Here is a 10,662-nt window from a genome sequence, read left to right as displayed (position 1 = left end):
GGCTGGCTTAGTCAGTAGAGCATGAGACTCTTGATCTTGGGGTTGTGAGTTTAAGCCCCATCATGGGTATAGAGATTACTTAATAAAATAAAAATTTTTAATTAAAAAATTTTTTTAATTTAGAGGTAGAGCTAATGATAATTGGTGATTAACTGAACATAGAGAGTGAGGAAAAGAGGGTTACAATTATGCTAAGATGTGTTGGGGGACCCTAAGACGTCCCCCAGGTTGGGTGATTTGCTAGAAAGACTCACTGGGCTCATCATGTGGTCATAGTCATGGCCGAGATTACAGCGAAAGGATATATAACAAAATCAGCAAAGGGGAAGAGAAAGGGAGTGAAGACAGAGGAAACCAGCTGCAAGCTTCCAAGGATCCTCTTCCAGTGGACTCGCACAGGATAAGCTCAAATCCTCTTGCAACGAGATGTGACAACGTTGACAAGTGTTGTCTACTGGGGAAGCTCATTAGAGACTCACGCAGGCTTTTAACTGGGAGCTGGTCACCTAAGTACCCTCTGCCTAACATTTGCCAAAATTTCAGACTTACAGAAGGAAAACGGGCACTCGGAATAAACCACATTGTCATGTACAAACAGTTTCAGCACAGTGAACCACTGTCATTTAGGGAAAGTTTTAGATCAGTGTAGGGAACTATTTGTGAGCTAAGTCCCCAGATACCAGCCAATGGCCAATCTCATAAGCAAAACTTTCCAATTAACTTTCTGTTAATTCTTTTCTGTATCCAAGGTTTACACAGTGGATGGTGACAGTTCCATGTTAGCAAACAGGGAAGAACAACAGCAGAGTTGAAGTGGAGATAGAGCATTTAGACAGGTTCAGTTTGAAGAATGTGTGAAATAGATTCCAGGAGATAGTTGGAAACAGCAGCTTAAGGTTTAGGACAAGACTTACTACTGATTTAGCCATCATGTAAGTAGAAGTGATTGTCAAAATCAGGGGATGAATGAGATCCCCAGGAAGACTCTGGGGAGAGGGGGAAAAAACTGAGAAGGAATTTGGAAGGTAAAAGCGAAGTCGGCAAGGAAGATAAAACGGACAATAGTGGCGAGTGAAACAGAGATCAAGGGAGGAGAAAGTCAAGGGAGGCAAGGAGAGCAGGCATCCATGGACTCTTCCTTTCATGAACTATTTCTCTGTAGCATGGATGCTGTTTATTAGCATTTTACCAACAGAACTTCTTTCAAAATTGGAGTCAATCCTCTCAAACCCTTCTACTGCTTTCTCAATTAAGTTTGTGGAATATTCTAAATCCTTTGTTGTCATTTCAACAGTCTTCACAGCATCTTCACCAGGAATAGTTTCCATCCCGTGAAACCACTTTCTTTGCTCGCCCATCAGAAGCAACTGCTCATCTGTTCAGGTGTTATCATGAGACTTCAGCAGTTCAGTCACATCTTCAGGCTCCACACCTAATTCTAGTTTGCTTGCTATTTCTACCACATCTGCAGTGACTTCCTCCACTGAAGTCTGGAACCCCTCAAAGTCATCCATGAGTGTTGGAATCAACTTCTTCCAGATGCCTATTAATGTTGATATTATGACCTCTTCCCATGAGTCACAAATGTTCTTAATGGCATCTAGAATGGTGAATCCTTTCCAGAAGGTTTTCAATTTACTTTGCCTAGATCCATCAGAGGGAATCACCAGCTATGGCAGCTATAGCCTTATGAAATGTATTTCTTAAGTAATAAGTAAAAGTCAAAATCGCTTCTTTTTTTTTTAATTTTTATTTTATTTTTGACAGAGAGAGACAGAGCACGAGAGGGAGAGGAGCAGAGAGAGAGGAAGACACAGAATGCAAAGCAGGCTTCAGGCTCTGAGCTGTCAGCACTGAGCCCAACATGGGGCTCAAACCCACGACCCATGAGATCATGACCTGAGCCGAAGACAGATGCTTCACCAACTGAGCCACCCAGGTGCCCCCAAATTACTTCTTGATCCACAGGCTGCAGAATAGATATTGTGTTAGCAGTCATGAAAAAAACATTGATCTTGTTACCTAACCAATGTGGGTCCACTCCTTGATGAGTTATGGACAGACTACACCAGGTGGGGTTCCCTCACAAAGTCCTTTTTATTTGTACAAATAAGGAGAACATGTGGAATGACTCCTCAAACAAGGGTGAGCAGTTTCCTTTTGTGAGGGCTCGGGGTGAATATTCAGAGGAGATTTTAACATTATGATAAGAATGACAAGCTGAGGTAGCTTAGTAGGGCACCTTCTGATTCATCTGAGCAGGCATAGTCCTGGGATCTACTTAAATGTTTCTTTTCCTGTTCCAGCAATTTGTTAGTTTCTAAAAGATGAAATTGATAGAAGTTTCTAGGAGTTTCCTGAGTTCGGGGAGTCCGAGGATTACGCCAGTGACAATCTCATAGTCCATCAGAGTTCTTGAGCGACCAGGTGCATTGTCAATGAACAGTAATATTTTGAAAGGAATCTTTTTCTTCTGAGCAGTAGGTCTCATCAATGGGCTTTAAACATACAGTAAACTATGTTGTAAACAGATGTGCTGTCATCCAGGCTTGGCCGTTCCATTTGTAGATTTAGCATCATTCTTCAGGGTCCTAGGATTTTCAGAATGGTAAATGAGCACTGCTCCGACTTAAAGTCACCAGCTGCGGTAGCCCTTAACAAGAGAGTCAGCCTGTCCTTTGAAGCTTTGAAGCCAGACATTCATTTCACCTCCGTAGCTGTGAATGCCCTAACTGGCATCTTCTTCCAATAGAAGGCTGTTTCATCTACATTGAAAATCTGTTGTTTAGTGTAGCCACCCTCAGTAATGACCTAGCTAGATCTCCTGGGTAACTTGCGGCGGCTTCTACATCAGCACTTGCTGCTTCCCCTTGCACATTGATGTTATGGAGAGGCATCTTTCCTTAAACCTCAGGAACCACCCTCTGCTCACTTCAGACGTTTCTTCTGCAGCCTCCTCCTCTCTCAGCCTTGACAGAATTGAAGAGAGTTAGGACCTTGCTCTGGATTAGGCTTTGGGTCTAAGGGAATGTTGTGGCTGGTTGGAGCCTCTACCCAGACCACTTAAACTTTTTCCATAGCAGCAGTAAGGCTGGTACGCTTTCTTATCATTTGTGTGTTTATTGAAGTGGCACTTTTAATATCCTTCAAGAACTTTTCCTTTGCATTCACAACTTGGCTAACTGGCCCAAGAGCCTATCTCCGTTTTTAATATGCCTTTCTCACTAAGCTTTACTATTTCTCGCTTTTGACTTAATGTGAGAGACCTGTGAGTCTTCCTTTCACTGGAACACTTAGAGACCACCATAGGATTATTAACTGGCCTAATTTCAATATCGTTGTGTCTCGGGGAACGGGAAGGCCTGAGGAGAGGGAGAGGGCCGGGGGAATGGACGGTGGGGGGAGCAGTCAGAATACACACGACATCTATCAGTTAAGTGCCCTGTCTCATAAGGGAGCAGTTCTTGGTGCCCCAGAACAACTACAACAGCAGCATCAAAGATCACTGATCACAGACCACTGTAACCAATAGAAGAATAATGAAAAAGTTTGAAGTATTGCAAGCATTACCAAACTGTGACACAGAGACACAAAGTAAACAAATGCTGTTGGAAAAAGCAGGCCACACACTTGCTTGACAGAAGGTTGCCACAGACCTTCAATTTGTAAAAAAAAAAAAAAAAAAAAAAAAAGCAGTCTCTGTAAAGCATAATAAAGCAAAGCACAGTAAAATGAGGTGTGCCTGCCATTGGGCCACACAATAGACATTCGAGATCTGTGTGGTGCAGAATCGATGGGCCTGTGAGTTAATGTTTTACTACCTTCCTGGTAAAACTGATAAAACTACTTCCTGATAAAACTACATTTTATCTCTGCTGGTCAGTTGGTTTAGTGAGTGTTATTTCGCTGGGACCAGATGCTAAAAAATCAGCGCATAGAACCACGTGGAGGCCCCACTGTGACCAGAGCCAACCATGTTAGGATTTTGCATGCCATTGTCCAATGTCAGCTCAAGCCTGTACTTACCTGTGTTTCAAATTATGGAGAAAAACAAACAAAAAGAAAAGCAAGCTATGTGCTCTGTAGAAAAAAATTAGAATAATTTATTTCACATGCTGCTGGCTGAGGGCCCAGCTTGTGTCCTCAATCTGCTTAACATACCAAACACAGTGAGATAAACCCAAACAAACAGAGGTGGTTTCTCCAGGCTCTCCAACTGTACTTAGCCCTCTGTTACATTCTTGATGCATTAGTAGGTCTGGAAAGCCTTAGAATCTTTTCCTGGTGCCCTCACTTTTATTGTTAGCAATACTTTAAAGATGATTTTAAAATACAGGTGAAGTTGGAGTGCCTGGGTGGCTTAGTCTGTTAAGGGTCTGACTTCAGCTTAGGTCACGATCTTGTGGTTCATGAGTTCGAGCCCCACACTGGGCTTCTCTGCTGTCAGCACAGAGCCCGCTTCAGATCCTCTGTCCCCCTTTCTCTCTGTCTTTCTGTCTCCCTCAAAAATAAAAATTAAACATAAAAATAAATAAAATACAAGTGAAGTCATGTTTTACCAGTTGAAGGAGGCTAATTAAAGATCTTCGGATCTGGGGCGCCTGGGTGGCGCAGTCGGTTAAGCGTCCAACTTCAGCCAGGTCATGATCTCGCGGTCCTTGAGTTCGAGCCCCGCGTCAGGCTCTGGGCTGATGGCTCAGAGCCTGGAGCCTGTTTCCGATTCTGTGTCTCCCTCTCTCTCTGCCCCTCCCCCGTTCATGCTCTGTCTCTCTCTGTCCCAAAAATAAATAAACGTTGAAAAAAAAAATTTTTTTTTAAAAATAAAGATCTTCGGATCTTACATGCCCTGTCAGCTTTGTCTCTGTCAACAGAAAGACTTCCTCCTTCTCTCTCTGTTGTCTTCTGTCCTCCCTTCACTAGGAATTCACCCTCTTATTTTTATGTTTATTTTAGTGTTTATTTATTTTGAGAGAGAGAGAGAGAGAGAGAGAGAGAGAAAGCATGAGCACGAGAGGGACAGAGAAAGAGAGAGAGGGTGAGAGAATCCCAAGCAGACTCCATGCTGTCAGCACAGAGCCCAAGTCAGGGCTTGGTCCCATGAACCATGAGATCATGACCTGAGCTGAAATCAAGAGTCAGAGGCTTGACTGACTGAGTCACCCAGGAGCCCCTCACCCCCTGATTTTTCACAAGGGAAATGCTGCTACAACTCCCACTTCCCACAGTTGAACTTTTAAGAAAAGCCATAGAAAGGAAGTCTCCAACATATAGGAGTTGGACTTGCTATTTGCGGAAAGATTAGACCCCAAACATCCAGGCAAAGGAAATTAACTGTGTCATGTGACTGAATCCTACAGAGCAGGGAATGCCAGTGTGAGACACTGACAGACAAATTTCAAGTTATCCCCATTTGGTAGCATCTTCTCTGCATGGAAGTCACAACCCAGGGCTAGATTGATCACCGACTCAAGTGTCCTTACTAGAGAGAATGTTTTACCATAAGTCTGACCAACAATGCCCCATTTATGAGTCAGTTAAAACCTCTGGCACCAAAGTCATGAGTTATAGCTGTCAGCTCTTTTAAATGAGGATGTCTGTAAAATTCAGCTTGCTTAAGTATGGGGTTTTAAAAGTCTATTACAGAATCCAAAAGAACTGAGCGCATATTTCCAACAAAAAGACATGTGCCAGAATGTTCATAGTAAGTTCATTGATAACAACTTAAACTGGAAATAACCCAAATATTGGCATGGTATTTTTATACCATAGAATACTACTCAGCAATAAAAAGGATGAATTACTGCTCTGAACAACGTGGATGAGTCTCATACCCACACAACCGACAATGTTGAGTGAAAGAAGCCAGGCAGAGTATGATTCCATTTACTTGAAGTTTAAGAACAGGCAAAACCAATTCATGGTGACAGAAGTCAGAATTGTGGCTACCTCTTGGTTGGAGAAGGGTGATGATATTGACTGGGAAGCAGCCTAAGAAAGCCTCTGCCGTGCTAAAAATGTTCTGTAGCCTTCCTCTGGGTGGTGGCTACACAGACCTGGGGTAACTAGCCCCCAAGAAGGCCTCCTATGCTTCCCTTCTAGTATTCTTGTGCTTATGTAGTTTTCCTGCACTGTATCAGGACTGCTCTGTATAATCAGTAGAATATGGCAAAGCATGCCTGACAGGAGAGGGGTATGAGGAGGTCATCGGCTCCCTCTCCCTGTGTTCAGCTAGGTGACCTCTTACTATCTACAGGTGCTTCTTTTAGGGCCAGCTCTAGCTGCTGGTCCTGGACGTTTTTTTTTCTTTTCTTTTCTTTTCTTTTCTTTTCTTTTCTTTTCTTTTCTTTTCTTTTCTTTTCTTTTCGGCAATCCATCAGTAAAACTTACAATGTCTGTGAATGCTACAGGGCATTCTATAACATTAGTAGCAAACACGGGACCAGCTTCTCCATCAGGCACAGTAGACAAAGTGCTTAGGGCCTCTGTATACTTTTAAGTTCACACACAAATGTTTTAATTTATATTTCTTTTAACTAGAAGAAAAATAAGAATGCAATCATAATGAATATGTAATCATGAAGCCAGCTTGTATTATATTTGTCTTTATACCAAGGCAAATATAACTTACATTTAAAATGTAACTTTAAATGGTTGTTTTGGAAGGAGGAAGGGGTACCCAAAAACAAAGGTGCTTAGGGCCCACAAAAGTCATAATGCAGCCCTGAGCAAAAGGAGGGGTACTATGGACTGAATGGTGACCCCAGATTCCCACATTGAAGTCTTAACCCCCAATGTAAACATAGTTAGAGATAGGGCTTTTAGAAGGTAATTATTAGGCTAAATGTGCTCATAAGGGTGTGGCCTTAATCCAAGAGGGCTATTGCCTTTATACAAAGAGGAAGAGATTTCTCTCTCTCCACACACATGTACCTAGGAAAGACCTCTGTGAGCACTCAGTCAGAAGGCAGCTGTCTATGAGCGCCTGGGTGGCTCAGTCAATTAAGTATCCAACTCTTGGTGTCTGCTCAGGTCATGATCTCATGGTTGGTGGGACTGAGTCCAGAGTGGGGCTCCAAGCTGACAGCACAGAGCCTGCTTGGGATTCTCTCTCTCCCTTCCTCTCTCTCTCTGCCTTTCCCCGGCTGGCATGTGAACTCTCTCTCTCTCTCTCTCTCTCTCAAAATAAATAAACTAGAAAGAAAGAAAGAAAGAAAGAAAGAAAGAAAGAAAGAAAGAAAGAAAAAGAAAAAGAAAGCAGCTGTCTAGAAGCCAAGAACTGGGTCCCCACCAGAAACCTAACTGGTCAGCACCTTGATCTACTTCTCAGTCTTCAGGGCCATAAGATATAAATTCCTGTTGTTTAACCCACCCAGTCTAAGGTATTTTGTTATGGCAGCCTAAGCTAATCCAGGGGAAAAGTAAAAAAAAAAAAAAAAAAAAAAAAAAAAAGTAAGCGAAGAAGGCCTGGGTTCATTAGCAATGGGCTCAGATACCACCAGTTGAAGTCAGTTGCATCCTACTACCCCAAAGACCCAGCTCTGTCTTCATTTCCTGTTATTGAACTTCAGCCTTCAAAGTAGATCAGGCAAGCTCAAAATCTGTGCCGTAGCTAGGCATTCTTTTTTCTTTGCCCACTTATATCATGGCCTGCTTTGAAGTTTTTAAGTCAGCAGGGAAAAAAATGCTTCTATATTAGAAGGATTCAAAGGTATTTTCTTGTAATAAAATTTTATTAACACGAATATACTACTCAAAGCACATCCCTAGTCTAGAAGATGAGGTATAGTCAATGCTTAGTCAATGAGGTAACTGATGAGAAGGTTAAAGAACATGTTTTATGGAGGACAGTGTGATCATCTGTGTTGAAATACACTAAGAGGTCAAGTGTGATGACAGGAAAGGGGTGGTCATTAGATTGGGCAACCCAAAAAACCAATAACTTTCACAAGAGCAGGTGTCCCTATGATTATCTCGGCTTTGTGGGAAGGAAGGGAACTGTATCCTTATATCACTCCTTACAGCAAAATAATTCCAGATCATGATTTCCATGGAATCATTAAACTTTGGGGGAAAATATGGAATAATTTTTTATAATCCCACAAACTCATAAATTAGTAAAGTATCTGCGACATATATGCTAGACAAATAGGTTAATTTTCTTAATAAATGGACAGTTTTACGAGTCCATATGAAAAAGAAAATAATACAAAATAAAAAACACAGGAGAAAAACAAAATCATTTATAAATGTATGAAGATTCTTAATCTCACTTATAATTAATCTCTCTTATAATTATAATCTCTCCTATAATTAATAAAATACAAATTAAAGCATCACGATTTTTAAAAATAAGAAATAAGTAAAATCACAGATGCCATTTTTCACCTATCAGAATGGGAAAGATAACTGTTGCCAAGGAGGTGGGAATCAGGCACTTCTATATGTCGTTAGCAAAGGAGTAAATTGCAATCTCTTTGGAGCGCAGTTTAGCAAGACTGAAAATTAAAATGCACATTTCTGTTGAGCCAACAATATGTTTTTCCAACATATGCATACGATTGCAAGGATTTAGGCACAGGATGTTCACTGCATTATTGTTTTCAGTAACCAAAGTGACACACCAAGAGTCCAAAAGGATATTGATTAAATAAATTATGTAATGGATCAAAACTATTAACATGAGTATTTCTAGACTTCTCCTTCCATCTGCTAGGTAAAGAGAATTTTGTCTTGGGTCAACTTTCCCATCTGCCTCCCTAAAGTAAATGTTCCATAGCTTTTAGACATGTATGATACGGTATCGTGAGTAAAGCAGAGAACACAGAAAGATACAAAGCTTTGTGGAATCCAGACAGGCTTAGGAATGTGAGGAGGCATATGGAAGAAAAAAGGCGAATTTTTTCAGTATCACTGGAACCATACAAACCCTTCATATATACCAGAAATGTGGCTTGAGACTTAAGTTATTTTGAAATATTTTTGGTTGGTGAACTATATTTTCCTGACTTAGGTACTTCTCTGAGACTGGCTTCCATCACTCTGACTTCAGAAATGTTACATACACATAATGAAATCCTATAGAGGTAGTAAAAGTGGTGAGGTGGAAAAGCATATTGCTAAATGCAAAAAAAAAAAGCAAGCTTCAAACGGAGTACAGTATATCCCACTTGTTTTAAAATATATTCACATATATGCTTTTGAATACATGGTTTTCCAAAGATGTTTCTGCATATTTATGAAGATGTATGTCTAATCATTTCATTTTCCCTCTCATTTTCTCCTTTATTATTATGCAATGTTTAATGGTGTTTATAATGATACTGATATTAAATATTGCTTAAACAAACTAACAAAAAGTTTCTCTTAGGATCTCAACCATGTTAAAACAATTTTCATGGAAAGAAAAAATACATGACAGTGTAACAGATTACTGACAATGATGGACTTATAAATAATTTTTTTCTGTCTCTGAACTTTCATGTATTTTCAGTTTCTACTATATGCATGAATTACTTTGTCATTAGCAAAAAGCCACATTTCTCTTAGAAATATGATAGTTTACTTACAATATTTACAAAATGTTTCCTAGGCTTTTGGGTATTGAAGTACTACAAAAGAACCAGGAAAGAATGGCTAAAGGTCTTTTTGTTATCTTTTTGGTGAATAGTGGACATAATTAGTGGGGCATCAAATTTTCTCCCTGTCCCAGAAATGTTTCATATTTCTTTCACTCAGGTTAATTATTTAGTAAAGGCTTTTTTTTTTTTCCATTAGGACTTTGCTAAAATTGTAAGGGTAACTAATCCACCAGGATCCAAGGAATCCATTACAGCAGTAAGTTTAGAGCGTGCATCGGAATCACCGGGAAGGCTTATTAAAACTCAAAGAGCTGGGGAGCCTGGGTGGCTCAGTCGGTTTAGGCGCCTGACGTCAGCTCAGGTCATGATTTCACTGTCTGTGAGTTCGAGCCCTGCCTGGGGCTCTGTATTGACAGCACAGAGCCTAGAGCCTGCTTCAGATTCTGTGTCTCCCTCTCTCTCTGCTCCTCCCCTGCTCATGCTGTGTCTCTCTTTGTCTCAAAAATAAATAAAAACATAAAAAAAAAAAAAATTCAAAGAGCTGGCTCATCCCGAGTTTCTGATTCAGTGGGTCTAGGTTGGAACCTCCAATTTGCCTAACACGTTCCCAGGTGATGCTGATACTGCTGGTTCGGTGACAACAGTTCGAGTCCCTCCACAACTAACGCATTCTATTTTATCTCAAATGAATCATTAAGGACAGAAAAGCACACGGTTGGAAGAGGACCAGGTAGCCCTTGTGTAAAATCTAGGACTGAGGTTTAGAAGCAATCCCTATAGTTTCAATGTCCAGCCACCAGGGAAGCTGATATCCCAGGACTGAGGGGGTGGGCAGGCAAGACTGTAACCAAAGTAGACGTTTTGTAAAGTGCGCCGGGAATATCACCTGCATCATGGTCCTACCTAGGACTGGGTTTGATCATTGCTACAGATGGATATTTAGTCTTTTCATTGTAAACTGGCTTCCACTTTAGGAAAAGAGATCCTCACTTTCATTTCCTTAACTTCAAGGTGGTAATGACTGATGCTTTGGAGCAGTCTCAATAATTGAAATCTGAGGGGAAATGTTACTAGAAATGCATAT

The sequence above is a fragment of the Puma concolor genome, chromosome D3, assembly GCF_028749965.1.
Source record: "Puma concolor isolate L17-30 chromosome D3, mPumCon1.1.hap2, whole genome shotgun sequence".
Lineage (NCBI taxonomy): Eukaryota > Metazoa > Chordata > Mammalia > Carnivora > Felidae > Puma > Puma concolor.
This window is presented reverse-complemented; position numbering follows the sequence as displayed.